General features: G+C 37.1%; 1 protein-coding gene and 1 long non-coding RNA gene across 2 annotated transcripts in view; one reads left to right on the plus strand and one right to left on the minus strand.

Moving 5' to 3' along the window:
* Positions 1-8,258, minus strand: part of LOC129146556 (uncharacterized) — a 33,457-nt gene extending 25,199 nt beyond the window's left edge. Inside the window, exons 1-2 of the long non-coding RNA XR_008553418.1 lie at positions 7,883-8,258; positions 7,741-7,795 (exon numbers count right to left, since the gene is read on the minus strand). This is a non-coding gene — a long non-coding RNA (uncharacterized LOC129146556). The remainder of the gene's footprint in view (positions 1-7,740; positions 7,796-7,882) is intronic.
* A 155-nt stretch (positions 8,259-8,413) lies between these two features.
* Positions 8,414-16,313, plus strand: part of PSMD14 (proteasome 26S subunit, non-ATPase 14) — a 94,108-nt gene continuing 86,208 nt past the window's right edge. Inside the window, exons 1-2 of the mRNA XM_037523417.2 lie at positions 8,414-8,587; positions 14,910-15,023. The gene's annotated coding sequence lies outside the window, so the exon portion shown is untranslated. The remainder of the gene's footprint in view (positions 8,588-14,909; positions 15,024-16,313) is intronic.

Consider the following 16,313-nt stretch of genomic DNA (forward strand, 5'->3'; position numbering starts at 1 on the left):
AGAAAAATAAAATTTAGAAGGAAATGATATTAGTTGTACATAAGTTGCTTTTAACCAAAAAAAAAAAAAAATCACTGGTTACTATGAATTTTGACTTTGCTACATCCCATGTGATGTATCATCTTTGGGTTTTGTCTTGTTGAAGTACAAAATGAAGAGTTTAAACATCCTCAAAAAAAAAAAAAAAAAAAGGAGAACTCCAAGGCCTCCTTGGTGGCCCAAGGGGTTGCGATGCAGCACTATGAAGCTAACCACAGCCACTACAGCACAAGTTCCATCACTGGCCAGGGAGCTACCCCCATGGCGCAGCAGACCTCTCCTGGCTCGCCCGCTGCTCCCCTCAGCAGTGTATTTCAGTCATTTCACCTGTTCTGTTCCCTACTGTCTCTGGTGAATCCTCTCACCCCCCACACCTCTGGCCTGTACCCCAGTTCTTGTATGCATAAATAAATAAATCTTAAAAAAAAATGTAAGCCTGAATAAAATCATACATGGAGTCTTTACAGTGAGAACTGGTTGGAAATGGAAAGGGAAGACAGGCTAACAAATTACATTTCCAAAAGAGCAGAGGAAAGAAAGGCATATATTAAAACCTTTGTTTTGATAATCATGTAATATCAATTTCCTTTTCCCGTTATATATCTGAATACTGTTTTGTATCTTCTATGTTTCTTTCATTAGAAACCCTTTTGTAACGTGAAAAATTATTCTGTAATATCAATAATTACCCTATCTTATTTATTTTTATTGAGATAACATTGTGCTTACAACATTGTATATAGTTTAGAGATATAGGATCACACATCTTCAGATGTTTGTTACCATGCAACACCCACCACCAAGGCACCCATAATCCTCCACCATAGAATACTAATGCTCTTTTTTATATTAAGACTATACTAGGTTTCTGAACTTAAGGTATATCAATTTGAAGTCATTTGAGTACTCTCTATATGCTTTTTTTTTTATGAAAACACAGGAAATTATATTTTAGAGGCTTTTCAAAAACAGAGATTATGTTTTTTATCCTGGAGTAATTTGAATGTGGATTCTGAATTCTGCTTTATCCTCTTTCTTATATACTTTGGGTAGCTGCTTAAAAAATTCTTTGTTGAATTATTTGCTCAAAGAGAGATTAGGAAATTATTTGAAAAGATTAAATTTTATTGACACTAAGAATACTTAAGACCACATCACAAAAAAAAATTATGGGAATATCAGTAGTGCTTTTTAAATTAAATGACAAATTGGAAGTGTTTAATAACATATGGTCTCTTTTCCTTGACATATATGATTAAGAATATATCTTTTTATCAAAATGTAAAATACCATCTGGCAGAAGTAACAATTATTCTATTGGCCTTATACATTAAATTAATTCACTATACTTTTAAAAGTAAATATTTTCTTATTTTTCCTTTTCCTTTTGCTAGATCTATATTTATTTATAATACTCAAATACTGCATAACTCAAAAACTATAATTAGGTATAACAATTAAAACCAATATTGAATTTGGGACAGAAAACAATGTGTTTCTAAAATTCTTTCCAAACATTTCTTAAAAATTCAAATGGCAACAGCCCTTTTCTGATATCCATAATTATAAAAATAGGATATTTCAAAATTTTCTGTTACAATTTTTTTATTACATACAGACTTCGTATGTGAAAGGAATTATATCTATGTATATAATGCTCTTTACAAATAGGAAGGCATTTGTAATAAAGCCGATGTATTTTGAACAGGTATGTAGTAATGCCACTAGTAAGAGTTATCTATTCATTTAACAAATCTTTCATGTTCAGAAGCAGGAACTGAGCAGGCAAGTTTCTCTCTGACACAATGTACATTGCATATTTAGCAATGTGAACTTTTGGCAATTTATGATTTTAGGAAATATATCAAACATTTCCACAAATTTGTGCACTATAGTGTTTTCCAAAGCCACATTGGAACCACCCAAACAATGAATGCTTTTAGCATTAGCATGTAATATTCATGTCAGATATGTGACTATTTAAATTCCATAAATTTGTTTGTTTTTAAAAATTTATTTCAAAAGAGGTTAGATTTGGCTTGAAAATGTTTCTGATCCTCTTATGTATTATTAGCAAGGTACTTTAACAATCATTTTCACTATTCAACAACAATTTTTAGTACCTACCCTGGCCAGGCCATGCTCTCTGCTCTTAGGAAGCTTAAATTTTATTTATTTATTTATTTTTTGTGGGAACCTCGCCAGCGGCCAGGAACGAACCCGAGCTGCAGAGGCTGCGGGCAGCCTCGCAGCCCAGCGCTCAATCGCCGCGCCACCAGGGGAGGCCCGGCAGCTTAAAGTTTAAATGAGAAGGCAGACAAGTAAAACAGGATTACAGAGTAAGATTGTAGGGTAACATACATAACTAGTATTTATTGACCACTTTCCAAAAGGGTGGGGTGGAGTGTGGGGATAGGAAACGAGAGGAAGGACCTTCAGAAAGGAGAATAGGTTTGAAGATTCTGATGCATAAAACAACATGACTGAACTACAAATGTGTGGATATAGCTAAGCAAAGAGGTAAACTAATAAATTTGATGGATTTTTCTTCTTTTAAATTAACTTTATGGTGGGCCTCCCCGGTGGTGCAGCGGTAGAGCGCTGGGTTGCAAAGCTGCCCGCGGCCTCTGCGGTGCCAGTTCAATCCCCGGCTGCTCCCCGGCCACTGGAGGAGGGTCCCACATGGCGCGCAGACCTCTCCTGCCGCCCGCTGCTCCCCTCAGCAGTGTACTTCGGTCCTTCTGCCTGCTCTGCTCCCTGCTCTGGCTCTGGTGAATTCTCTCACCCTCCCGCGCTTCTGACTGTACCCAGTGCATGTATAAACAAAACAAACAAACAAATAAATAAATAAATAAAACATGCCTCTATTTTGAAAATAAAAAAATAAATAAATAAATTAACTTTATGGTATTATGAATTATATACAATAAAATGTACCCATTTTAATTATAGGTTGATGAGTTTTGACAAATCACCACAATAAAGAGATAGAACAATTCCAACAACTCAAGTTCTTTCACATCCCGTGTAGTCAATCCTCTCACTTAACTCTACTTCAAGCTCCTAAAATGACTACTAATCTAATGTCTGCCATTACATATTTGATTTCATTTGTGTAATAGCAATGTGACTTTAAAATGGTGTTACACAGTTTGTACTCTTTTTTTGTCACACTTCTTTATCTCAGCATGTTTTTGAAAGTCATACATAGGAGCCTCCCTGGTGATGCAAGGGGTTAAGACGCAGCACTATGAAGCTATCCGCAGTCACTGCAGCAAAAGTTCCATCCCTGGCCAGGGAGCTACCCACATGGCGCAGCAGACCTCTCCCGTCTTGCCCACTGCTCCCCTCAGCAGTGTATTTCAGTCAATCCAACTATTCTGTTCCCTACTCTGTCTCTGGTGAATCCTCTCACCCCTGCATCTCTGGCCTGCACCCCAGCACTTGTATGCATAAATAAATAAATCTTCAAAAAAAAAAAAAAGACAGACATATATGAGTAGTTTCCATTTTATTGCTGAGTATGATTGCATGTTAAGGAGATACTCATCTTTACTTACCAGTTGGGAAACATTTGGTTTATTCCCAGTTTGGGGCTGTTATTAATAAAATTGTTATGAACTATCATATTTTAAGTCTTGGTGTGGGCATATGTTTCTATTCATCTTTGGTAAACATAAAATGTGGAGTGAGAGGTCAAATGATAATTATATTTTAATTAAAAAAATGCCAGAACAATTTCCAAAATGGTACCATTTAGTTAGTTTGCATGTTATATGTTTTTACATGCTTTTACTTTCAATATATTTTTGTCTTTGACTCTAAAGGGTGTCTCTTAGGGACTACATATATCTCTTTTGTTTTTCTATTCCTTTATTACTTTTGTTATTTGTGTTAAATACATATTTTCCAGTGTACCACTTAAATTTTAATTCTCTTGTCATTTATTATATATATTTTGAGTATTTTCTTAGTGATTACTCCTAAGATTATAATTACCAGGTTTAACTATATAGTTCAGATTAATACCACTTAATTTCAATAGTATACAAAAGCTTTGCTATAGTATAACATCATTCTTTTCTCCCATGTCTATGCTGTTACAGTGATAGAAGTTATATTTCTCTATATATTATGCTTATCCACACTGATTATAATTATTGCTTTATATAGCTGTTGTTTAAACAGGAAAAAATGAATTGCAAACAAAAATATAATTATACTGACTTTTTATTTACTTTTACAGTTTATATTTACTTTTACAATTACTTTTACAATTACCTTTACCTTTATAGTATCCTTTAATTCCTTAATGTGGATTTGAGTTATTGTCTAGTGTCCTTTCATTTCAGACTGTAGGAATTCCTATAGTATTTCTTGCAGGGCAGGCTTTCTAGTGATGAATTCCATTGCTGTATATACACACATCTTGGGAATGTATGCATTTCTTTATTTTGGATAGTTATCTTAGATATAAAATTCTTTTTTTTTATAGAGGCATGTTTTATTTATTTATTTGTTTGTTTGTTTGTTTGTTTATTTATACATGCACTGGGTACAGTCAGAAGCGCGGGAGGGTGAGAGAATTCACCAGAGCCAGAGCGGAGAGCAGAGCAGGCAGAAGGACCGAAGTACACTGCTGAGGGGAGCAGCGGGCGGCAGGAGAGGTCTGCGCGCCATGTGGGACCCTCCTCCAGTGGCCGGGGAGCAGCCGGGGATCGAACTGGCGCCGCAGAGGCCGCGGTCAGCTTCGCAACCCAGCGCTCAACCGCTGCGCCACCGGGGAGGCCCAGATATAAAATTCTTGATTAAAAGTCTTCCTACTTCCCACCACCCCACCCCAGCATTTTGAATGTTATACCAATGCATTTTGTTTCTATTGTTAATTTTATTAAGGATTATGTGATGAGTGATTTCTCTCTTGACATTTTGAAGATTCTCTCCTTGTTTTTGACTTTTTTTTTTTTTTTTTTTCCTTGTTTTTGACTTTCAACAGATTTATTATAATGTGTCTAGGTATGGATTTCTTTGAATTTAATTACACGTGGAGTTTGTTAAGCTTCTTGGATGTGTGGGAAAAAATGTTTTCCATCAAATTTGGGGATTTTCTGACCCTGTTTTTTCAAATATTGTCTTTTTCTTTTTGTCCTCTCTTTCTAGGACTCCCATTATACATATGTTGGATGTTTAATTATATCTCTCATCCTCTCGCAGTTTCCATTGATATCTATTTTCTATTTGTTCTTCAGATTGGATAATCTCCACTGATTATTCAAATTTGTGGATTTTTTCTTTAACCTGTTCAAATCTTCTGTTGAATCCCTCTAATGAATTTTTCATTTCAGTTATTATACTTTTCAATTCCAGATTATTTATTTATTTATTTTATTTTAATTTTTTTTAAAAATATTTATTTATTATTTGTTTGTTTGTTTGGTTTATACATGCACTGGGTACAGTCAGAAGCGCGGGAGGGTGAGAGAATTCACCAGAGCCAGAGCAGGGAGCAGAGCAGGCAGAAGGACCGAAGTACACTGCTGAGGGGAGCAGCGGGCGGCAGGAGAGGTCTGCGCACCATGTGGGACCCTCCTCCGGTGGGCGGGGAGCAGCCGGGGATCGAACCAGCGCCGCAGAGGCCGTGGGCAGCTTCGCAACCCAGCGCTCAACCGCTGCGCCACCGGGGAGGCCCTATTTATTTATTTTTTTAAAGATTTATTTATTTATGCATACAAGAGCTGAGGGTATAGGCCAGAAATGCAGGGGGTGAGAGGATTCACCAGAGACAGAGTGGGAAACAAAACAGGCAGATTGACCGAAGTACACTACTGAGGGGAGTAGTGGGCAAGTCAGGAGAAGTCTGCTGCACCAAGTGGGTTGCTCTCTGGCTGGCCGGGGATCGAACTCGTGCTGCAGAGGCTGCAGATTGCTTCATAGTGTGGTGCTTAACCCCTTGAGTTACCAGGGAGGCCCCCAGATTTTTTATTTATTTAAAATAATTTCTATCTCTTTGTTGATGTTATCCATTTAATGAAACATTCTTCTTATACTTTGCTTCTAGTTCTTTTGAAACAGTCCTCTAGCTTTATGAACATATTTAAAATATCTTACTTGAAGGTCTTATCTTTATCTAGCAAGTGCAATATAGGGGTTCCTCAGTGATAGTTTCTATTGACTGTTTTATTTTTGTATATGGGCCTTAGTCCTTGTTTCTGTGCATGTACCATACTTTTTTAATATTATTTTGAAAACTACACATTTTAACTAATCCAATATGACAATACTGGAAATCAGATTCTGTCTACTCCCCAGGGTTTCTAGTTACTTGTAGTAGTAGTTGTTGGTTTAATGACTTTGCTGAATTCATTCTTTAAGTCTGTATTCTTCATTGTGTGTGACCACTGAATTCTTAGTCAGTAAGCTTAGTGTTCATCTGATAACTGACAGATTTCCTTAAACATCTTTGATCAAGGGCCTCCCCGGTGGCGCAGCGGTTGAGTGCTGGGTTGCGAAGATGCCAGCAGCCTCTGCAGCGCTGGTTCAATCCCCGCCTGCTCCCCGGCCACCGGAGGAGGGTCCCACATGGCGTGCAGACCTCTCCTGCCACCCGCTGCTCCCCTCAGCAGTGTACTTCGGTCCTTCTGCCTGCTCTGCTCCCCGCTCTGGCTCTGGTGAATTCTCTCACCCTCCCGCGCTTCTGACTGTACCCAGTGCTTTCATAAATAAATAAAAATGAAAAAATCTTAAAAAAAAAACAAACATCTTCGATCAATAAATCTTCCAGTCTTTGTTGAGGGGCTAAGTATGTGTATTGATGTGTGCTTCCAACAACAGTCAAAATAGGGATTTTACAGCTCCACCTTGGGTTTTACTTCCTACATGTGTACAGCTTCAGAGTCAGCCAGAGGTTAAAGCTGAGGGCCTTCCTGAGCATTCCCACAGTCCTAGGAATGCACACAACCCTAAATACACATGATATCTTCTAGATTCCCAGGAATATGTCAGAGTATTTCAAAGTCCATGTGAATATCTGTGTGGCTGAAGCAAATAAGGATACTCCAAAGTTTAGGGATTTTTTTACTTTTGTATTGGATGTTATAGGAAGCGGAGCATGAATTTCTTTTTTTAAACACAGGTGAAATTTTAAGCAAAGGATTGTGACTACATTTATATAGCCAAAATATCTTTACCAATGAAGTGGAGAATGGATTGAAGGGGAACAGACTTGAGGCAAGAATAGCATTCCAGGAAAAAAGTGATGAAGTAATGGAGAAAGGGGGTGTGATGTTAGAAAAACTATTTTATAGATCAGACACTTCATGATTTCTAGGGTGGTTAATTGAACGTCCAATAAGAACAAGCGAATGAAAGTGTCTACTCTCAGATTTGATTAGGGATACTAGATTGTGAATAGAAATTCATCAAAAAATATACAAAGAAAAGGCACTGTTTGGGGAGGGAAACAAAGACGTGAATCCAAATATAATTAAAATTACCTGTGATTGAAATACTCTATTTTTTGATATGGAGTATCTTGTAGAGGAAAATTCTAAATTGTGCGACTCAAATATCTTTGGATGCTTTTCCCCCTCCATCCAGCAGATTTATCTGATTTAGGAATGCTTTAAAGATGCTATTTGGAGCATAGTTGATAAAGTGGGAAAGATCTGGTGAACATGCTGCCTAAACAGAGCCTGTACCTACCTGCGATACAAACTTGTCAATAGTCACTTCTTGGGCGGTTTTGCTCTCTGAAAATCTGGCAAGGAGCAAAGAAGAGGTAAACGTCGTTGACACTAATTACATGGAGAGTAAATTATTTATTTCTTAAGCCCTGTAAACTGACCATAAACTGAGTGGTTTTAACATCTGGGAAACACTGCATTTTCCTGAATCCAATCCTTGCAAAGCAGTAGACACGGGCAGGTAGTTCACACGATAGGAAATACTTTTGACAGATTCCCCTTCGTTTCACACCCCTTCCTTTTTTCTTGTGCTTCTCAGATGACCAAGTTAAGTTTATTTGAAGTGAACCTTCAGGTTTCGAGGAGGGCCTCGGTGAACACCAAAACGAGAGCGGTTCAGATCTCTCACCCCTGCAGTTGCATTTCCCAGCCACGGTCCCTCCGCGTTGGATAGGCCGCGGCCGCAGAACTTGGGGGGAGCAGTGCGGGGGGCGGGGGCGGCTGTTGGGGGTGAAAACTCAGACTACCCCAGACGCAGGGGCCGCGGCCGGGCCGCGACAGGCGCAGTCGGGCAGCCAGCGCCGTCGGCCACCCGGCTCCTCCCGGGACGCCCGCCCGACTCTCGCCCGAGTCGCCTCCAATTGGCCGTCGGGGGAACGGAAGCCGCCGCGGAGCGGTGAACCCGGAAGTGATTCGCGGGGAGGCCCGGGCGACTCTTTTGAATGGAATCGGGCTGATTCATCGCGGGTTCGCCGAGCCTGAGCCCAGCGGAGTGCGAGCCGCTCTCAGCGCCCCGCCGCCGCCGTGTCCCGGCAGCAGGAAGACAAGGGTCCAGACCGCGGGTTCCCGGGCCCGCCCGCCTTCAGGTAGGACGGGGAAGGGAGGCCCTGGAGGCCGGCGGAGGCAGCCGCGCTAGGCCGCTGCCAGCCCCGTGCTTTCCTGAGTCACGTTGTCCAGCCGAGTTGCCACTTGTAGGCCCGGGCCCTGAGGAAGAAGCCCAGGCGCGCTTGTGCTCCCCACCCGCTTTCCCTGGTTTCCGGCAAAATTAGTTCTGGATGTGGGCCCCTTGCTCCCGGATATTTTGCTCCGCTCAGTTCATCCTATCTGGGGAACCTCCCTTCCCTGTAGAGGGAGAACTCCTGTTTATGGCCTCAATTTGTTGGTGCTTTATTGATAGTTACTCCTGCGTTGACAAACTTCAAATCTAACAGAGGAAACAAGGGAGAGAGGTTTAAAATTAATTAAAACTTTCCCATTGGAGGCATGGTGGTTTTATCATTTGTGCTTCTCGTAGCTTTGACTCTTTCTCTTAGTGTTATGTTTTCAGCTCCCTTCAACAAACAGAAAGCCCGGAGGTGCACTTGTTTTTAACTTTGAAAATCTTCAAAACATTTTCCTGCTTTGCCTCTTAACTTTAATATCAATTTGTCCCGAGTCGTTGCTAGTGAATTGACTACATTCTACTTTTCAAGAAGGTAGAACTCTGCTAATCTACATTCCCTCTTGGAACCTAATTTTCGTGGGGACGTTACTTTGCGTCTGTCAAAAGAAAAAAATGCAAAGTTTCCGGAAGAGTTTAATTACAAATACAGTGACGGGATGAACAGTTGTCGAAATGGTAACCAAAAGTTGATAAAGATTGTATGGGAAAAGCAGAGAGAGGCTTAAAATTAGCACAGAAATACAGGTCTCGGTGAATTTTTTTTTTCTGCTCATAGAAGTAAGTATTTTTTTAAGAAGTAAGTTTTAATGCTGCTGACTCACAGTTGTTAATGTGAAATAACAAAAAAAAGGACCGAATTTTAGTAAGGTTGATTAACAGTGATGACATTCTTGGTTATGTGGCTACCTCGGGGCACATTTGAAGTTGAAGTTAGAAGTTTTTCAAACAAATTATATGGATTATTGTGCATATGGATGGATTAAGGTATATGGGAGTTCAGAAGTAACTACAATTATGATATGTTTAATGAAGTGTTATTTAGTAAATAGCCTGTCATGAATTTGTCCCAGAACAAAATTACAACAACAGAAAGTTTTGAAGTCATGATCTTTCAATGAGGCCTCACCTGTTGAGTTGAAAAAAATTTCCGCCCAAGGTGTTTGGTTAATAATATATTGCTATTACAATTGCAATGCTGCATTTTAACCTCTATGATAGGGGTTCATTCTGTTTTTAAACATGTCATGTAAACCTTGTGTTTTAGTATGTAGGCTCATAACTGTGTTTGAAAATTAGTAGCAATTGTGCCTTCATTTGTCCTCAGTTTAGTAGTGTTCTTTTCATAACTACAGCTGTGGAAGCTTTACCTGAATACTTTTACTCATGAAGTTGTTATGTACCTTGCTTGTTGCACTTATATACCATTCATATTATACTTTGTGATATTTCAATATCTCCCTCTGTAAAATAAGGATTGGATTAAATAGTCTTTTCCAAAAAAAAAAAAAGTCTTTTTCACCTCTAAGACAACAATAGAAGCAACAACACTAGTTATTATGTGTGGGTGGTCCAGATACAGTATTAGGCTCTTTGTATTTATTTTTACAACAGACTTGTAAGATAAGTATTACCCTATTTTATAGATGAGTTCTAGAGTCTGATCATTTGTTCCAGGTCCTAAAGTGAATAGCTGGAGGAGTTAGGATTCAAATCTCTATCTCACTGACTCCAGAGCCTTTCTGGTTGTAAACAACTGTGCTGTCACCATGTTTTCTCATGGGTTTATATCACGCCTCTCTAGGTAGATTGTAAGTTCTTTTAGTGCAAGCCACAAAATTTCTTGGCAAATCTTTTTCTATATCCAGGTAGTATTTAAAAAATATGCTTGAATGCTGTAATTAGGAGATAGCACAAGAGATATTTATAATTCTATCCTCACTGTTCTAAACTGCGGGAGATCTTCCTTTCAAAATCCTACTTAAATGATTAAATTTAATGTTGTCTTTTCCACTGAAGAATGCCCTTAAGAAAATTAGATAAATTCCTAATTATGTTCCACAAATTATAGAGTTGGGGAATTAGAAATACAGTAAGATCGCAAATATGGAGTGGTTTAAAAGGGATTTACTATCAAGTAATTGTATTTAGGTACATCATAAATTGGGGAGAAAAACAGTAACAAAACTAAGAAACAGAACTATAAACTTGAACAGCTAAAAGGACATCAGGATTTTGCTTGAATTCTATGAATTATTGGATAGTGTCCCTTGTGAAAAGATTGAAAATTAAAAAAAAAATTGTCAGTTTCCAAATCCAGATTAAGATAATTTTGAAGGATCCGTGTTTTGAGGTTATTCATGGTTCTGTACATTTTCTATAAATGATAACTGATTTATTTTAATTCCATCATAATCTAACAAATCTGTGTAATCATATATTAATTCACTTGGGTGGGTGATGAAAAAGTAGAGAAAATTAAATCTTATGAAATTACTGATGCCTGGGCCTCGCTGTGTCTCAGGGGTTAATGTCTCAGTGCTGTCAAGCTATTCGTCACCCACTGCTGCATGAGTTTGGATCCCTGGCCAGGGAGGTGACCCACATGACACAGCAGACCTCTCCTGTCTGACCCACTGCGCTCCTCAGCAGCGTATTTCAGGAGATCTGCCTGTTCTGCTCCCCACTCTGTCTCAGATGAATCCTTTCACCCCCTGCACCTCTGGCCTAAACATTATGTATGACATATTAGATATAGTTACACACTTCATATATATTTCCGAATAATGTTTTAAATAAAGTTAATCATATGAATGAACTCTTGAGTTCACTTTTTGATAAGTGTAAAAACTTGGTTTAGATTCATAGGCCTTTTGTATTGCTTTATTTCTAAGAAATAAAAGCATGATTTCTTTTGTTAATAGTATAACACTTTGATTTTATAACCCCTTTGCTAAATAGAATTTCCTCCTCTCCCATGTGATTAATTTATCACTATGGAATAGATTGGGTGTTTTGAAACTCACTAAATGATTAGCTATTTGAGAAGAAGGATCTCTATTGGATGAACTGTAGCTCAGCTCATAGGTGCTGATAGTAGCTAGCATTCATTGTTTATGCCAGGCATTATGTTGAATGTTTTTTATGTCTGTTGTTTTTAATTTTCTGAACAACTCTGAGGTGGATGCTATCATCCATTTTGCCCATGAGGAAACTGAGGTTGAGAGAAGTAATTGACTAAAGGACACAGTGCTAATAAATGTCAGAGCCAGGATATGAATCCAGGGCCCTTGGATTGCAGTCAGTTTTTAACCATCATAATACCAAGAAGGGTAGTCATCACCAATTCCCAAATGTACCAGTCGACCTTTTTTATTGTATTTTTTTTTTACAACTTTAGGTCATTTTATGAATACAGAAATAAAAATAATGGGGTAGCAACTGTATTAGACTGTATTAGAAATGGAATAGAAACTTTATTAGAAATGTTAAAGTTTTTTTTAATTTTTTTAAAAGATGTATTTATTTATGCATACAAGAATGGGGTTACAGGCCAGAGGTGTGGGGGATGAGAGGATTCACCAGAGACAGAGTGGGGAACAGAACAGGCAGATTGACTGAAATACACTGCTGAGGGGAGCAGCGGATGAGTAAGGATAGGTCTGCTGCACCATGTGAGTTGCTCCCTGGTCGGGGATCGAACTCGTGCTGCAGTGGCTACGGTTAGCTTCATATGTTGTGTCTTAACTCCTTGCGCCACCAGGGAGGCCCCATATTAATAAAGTTTTAACATAGCAAATACAATTTTTTATTTTGTATTTGTTTTTGAAAGGAATGTATCTCAGATAAACAACTTTATTGAATGTAATTAACTGCTCTTCATCATACATAAATCTGGAGTATAGCCATCATGTAAAGAGCAATTCCACATTTTATATATGTCTCTGATAAACCCTAGCTTAGCACTTCTTCTGATTCTCCTTGTACTTGGGATGTTTTGTATTTGTGTTAAAAAATATATAACGTAAAATTTCCCATTTTTAGATATATAGTTCAATGACATTCAGTACATTCACTTAGTTTTGCAACCATTATTACCATCTACTTTTAAGAACTTTTAGTATTCCCAGTTGCAGTACTTTTTGAAAATAATGACATCTAATAATTCTGTTGATGAGATCATGGCCATCATCTTTCTTGTAACACATTTTTATTTTACATTGATAAACACCTGTTATAGTCCAGTGATTTTATTTTAATTTTTGCATTATCAGTTTCCTTTTGTTCATCTTTGTGTGCAGCTCTTTCAGCATTTGTCCACAAAAAAGATGAAAGGTCACTCATGTCTTCAGCAGAACAAGTTCTTGTAAAATAGTGTATAATGATGTCCTGTTGAATGCTGAACTGGATAAAGTGTCATTTGCTTTTTGGTCTTAGGAATATATTGGTCATTCTTTTGATTCTTTAAAAGAATAATGTATTGAGGTAAAATTAATTTAATATAAACTATTTTACAGTGAATAGTTCATTGTCATTCAGTACATTCATTCATAATGTGTTGCAACCAGCACCTCTATATAGTTTTAAAACATCTCAGTCATTCTGAAGTAAAATCTTTTAGCCATAAAGCAGTTTCTCCATTTTTTTGCCTTGTAATTTCTGGCAATCACCAATTTGCATTCTGTCTCTATGGATTTATATATATTTTTTGGATATTTCATATAAATCAAGTCTTACGGTATGTGACCTTTTGTGCATGACTTTTTCCAGATAACCTAACATTTTGAGGTTCATCTATGTTGTAACATGTATCTGTACTTCATCCCTTTTTATAACTGGGTAATAGTCCATTTCTCTGTGTGTGTGTGTGTATATATATACATATCAAATGTAATTAGTATCTAGTTAGTATACACAGACACAAGCACACATACACACTAGAATTTGTTTATTCTTTCATCCTTTAATGGGTATTTGAGCAGTTTCCATCTTTTGGCTGTTGTGAATTGTGATGTTATAAAGATGTGTGTACAGGTACTTGTTTTGCATACCTGTTTTTAGTTCTTTTGAATATGTAGCTAAGAGTGGAATTCCTGGGTCACATGGTGGCTCTGTATTGAACCTTTTGAAGAGTTGCCAAACTGTCTTTAACACCAATTGATTCCTAAGCTAAGAAACCCTGATACATACCATCAATTCATTTTTCATCTTTTGTCAACATCAGATGAGAATGTTGTTACTTGTTTCTTTACATTCATCTTATTCTCTTAATAATTTAAAACTTTTTATCTGTCAGTTTTCCTTTCTTTGCCATTATGGTGGAATATGAAAAATTCTGAATTCTCAACTGTGCTCAATGAAAGCTAAACAAGGAACGACAAGATATGTCTCTGACTTTTTACATCTTTTTTAAAAGATATATTTATTTATGCATATAAGAACTGGAGTACAGGCCAGAGGTGTAGGGGGTGAGAGGATTCACCAGAGACAGAGTGGGGAACAGAACAGGCGGATTGACTGAAATACACTGCTGAGGGGAGCAGCAGGCAAGTCAGGAGAGGTCTGCTGTGCCATGTCAGTCATGTGCCTGGCCAGGGATCCAACTCCTGGTGAAGTGGCTGTGAATAGCTTCATAGTGCTGAGACTTAACCCCTTGTGCACCAGGGGGGCCCTGACCTTTTATATCTTTTTGAAAGATGAAGTAGTGCTTTGGGCAGCACAATAGGAATCAAAGGTGATGGAATAACGGTAATATGTTTCACTGTTGCATCATTTTGGACAATTCTTATTCTTCCATTTGGAACTTTATTTTTGGTATAGTTAGGAATAAGTAAGAAACTTCCAAGGGTGATGAAAAAGCAAACTTTTAAGATATAGGAAAAATAACATCACTAGGATCCTATACTACATCATAGATTTGTAATGATGAACAGTATACCTGTAGATAATTGCGCAATAGAGTGAATTTTGTTCTATTTAAAAATATGAGTAAATTTTCTCATTATTCTTTGAATACCTCTAGAATGACTAAGTCATGAAATACCAATCCACATAATGAGAACTGCTCAAAAAAGGAACTTATAACCATTCCTAGTGTAGTTATTTCATTCCATACTCTCAGGAAATTGTCATTAGAAGTCTATTTTTATTTTTATTTCACTTTTAGGAATTTTTTCTTCTTATAAAGCTTTTGGCATAACATTTTTTCTCCTTGATTCTCAAAACAATTATATCTTATTTTCTTTTAGGAGAGAGAGAGAAAATATACGTGTGAAAAATTACACCCACCAGTATTAGCAGGAGCTTGAGTTCAGAAGAAATTTGTCCAGCTTAACACCATCAGAGTTGTAGTTACTGACCAGGTGAGAATTAAGATGTGTTTTATTTTTTTCTATTCTTTCAGGCTATAATATAAAGATCTTATGAAAATTTTTTATCACATCAAAATTGCAGTTGTGTGCTAGATAGCCAGATTTAAGAACTTATAGAAGTCGTGTAGATAACTGACATTTGTGTTCTTGTTTGTTTTCTCTAAACTTCTTTAAAAGTGGTGTGATTCGAATGTTTATCAGTAAATTTCATTTTCAAATGTTAGTGTTTTTATTAAACCTGGTTATTTTATCTTAAATGTTTTAGTTTGTTAAATATTTTTTCCTGTTTGCTGAGACATCTAATTTTGCTAAAAACACAAGTTTGACCTGCCAGATTTTCTTTCCCTCTGCTCCCCACATAGCTCATGTATATTCACAGCATCTGGAGTCTGTGTAAAGTCATCAGAAACAACACAGGGGGAATAGATAAACTGAACACAGCTGGGAATCGACTTTGGCCTGGAATATATATAATGTCTAAAGTATACTGCATGTTGTTTCCTTTTTTCCACTTGTTTTTTAAGTTTGAAGTGGTCCAAAAGAATTTTTTTCCTTTGATAATATATTCTTGAGAAATGTCTTTAACATTTTAAAATACACAGGACTTTTTTGTTCTTCTTTCTACAGCCTTTGAAAAATGTATTGAATGCCATACTTGAGGAATTTTAATGAGAATTTCATGGAGATCTTATATGTAATGTTGCTATTAGGAGGATCAGTTAAGGTTATGAAACAGAAATTTTGCCTGGATTAATAAATTTTCTTATGTGTCTTTTCATTTTTTTAAATGTTTATTCATTATGAATCTCACAAACTTGTTGACTGAAGCAAATGAAACAAAAAGTATATTACAAAAAGTACTTTTTGTATATTACATTTATATAGAATTCAAAAATGGCAAAATTAATTTTTGCTGTTAGAAGATAGAATTCTACCTTTAGCAGGTTAGTAGACCTGGGAAAGGAGCATGAGAGGTGATAGTAGAGGCCAGTAATGTTCTGTTTCATTTAGGTAGGTGATGGATATTTGTTTTCACATGGTGAAGATTCTATGGCAATATCATTTGTGCACTTTTCTATATATGAACTTTAATAAAGCTTGCAATATTAACATTGTTATATAAATGCACAGGATTAAATTGTTAGTGAAGTCAACAAATATGATTGGGCAATATATATACCAATATATATGGCAATATGGACAAATGACTCAACTAATTTGTTAGCATTTAATTTAGAATGTAATTTATAATAGTATCATTTTCTAAAGTATATCCTTAGG

Source organism: Talpa occidentalis, unplaced genomic scaffold (assembly GCF_014898055.3).
Source record: "Talpa occidentalis isolate TD23 unplaced genomic scaffold, MPIMG_talOcc4v2.1 talOcc4.3, whole genome shotgun sequence".
Classification (NCBI taxonomy): domain Eukaryota; kingdom Metazoa; phylum Chordata; class Mammalia; order Eulipotyphla; family Talpidae; genus Talpa; species Talpa occidentalis.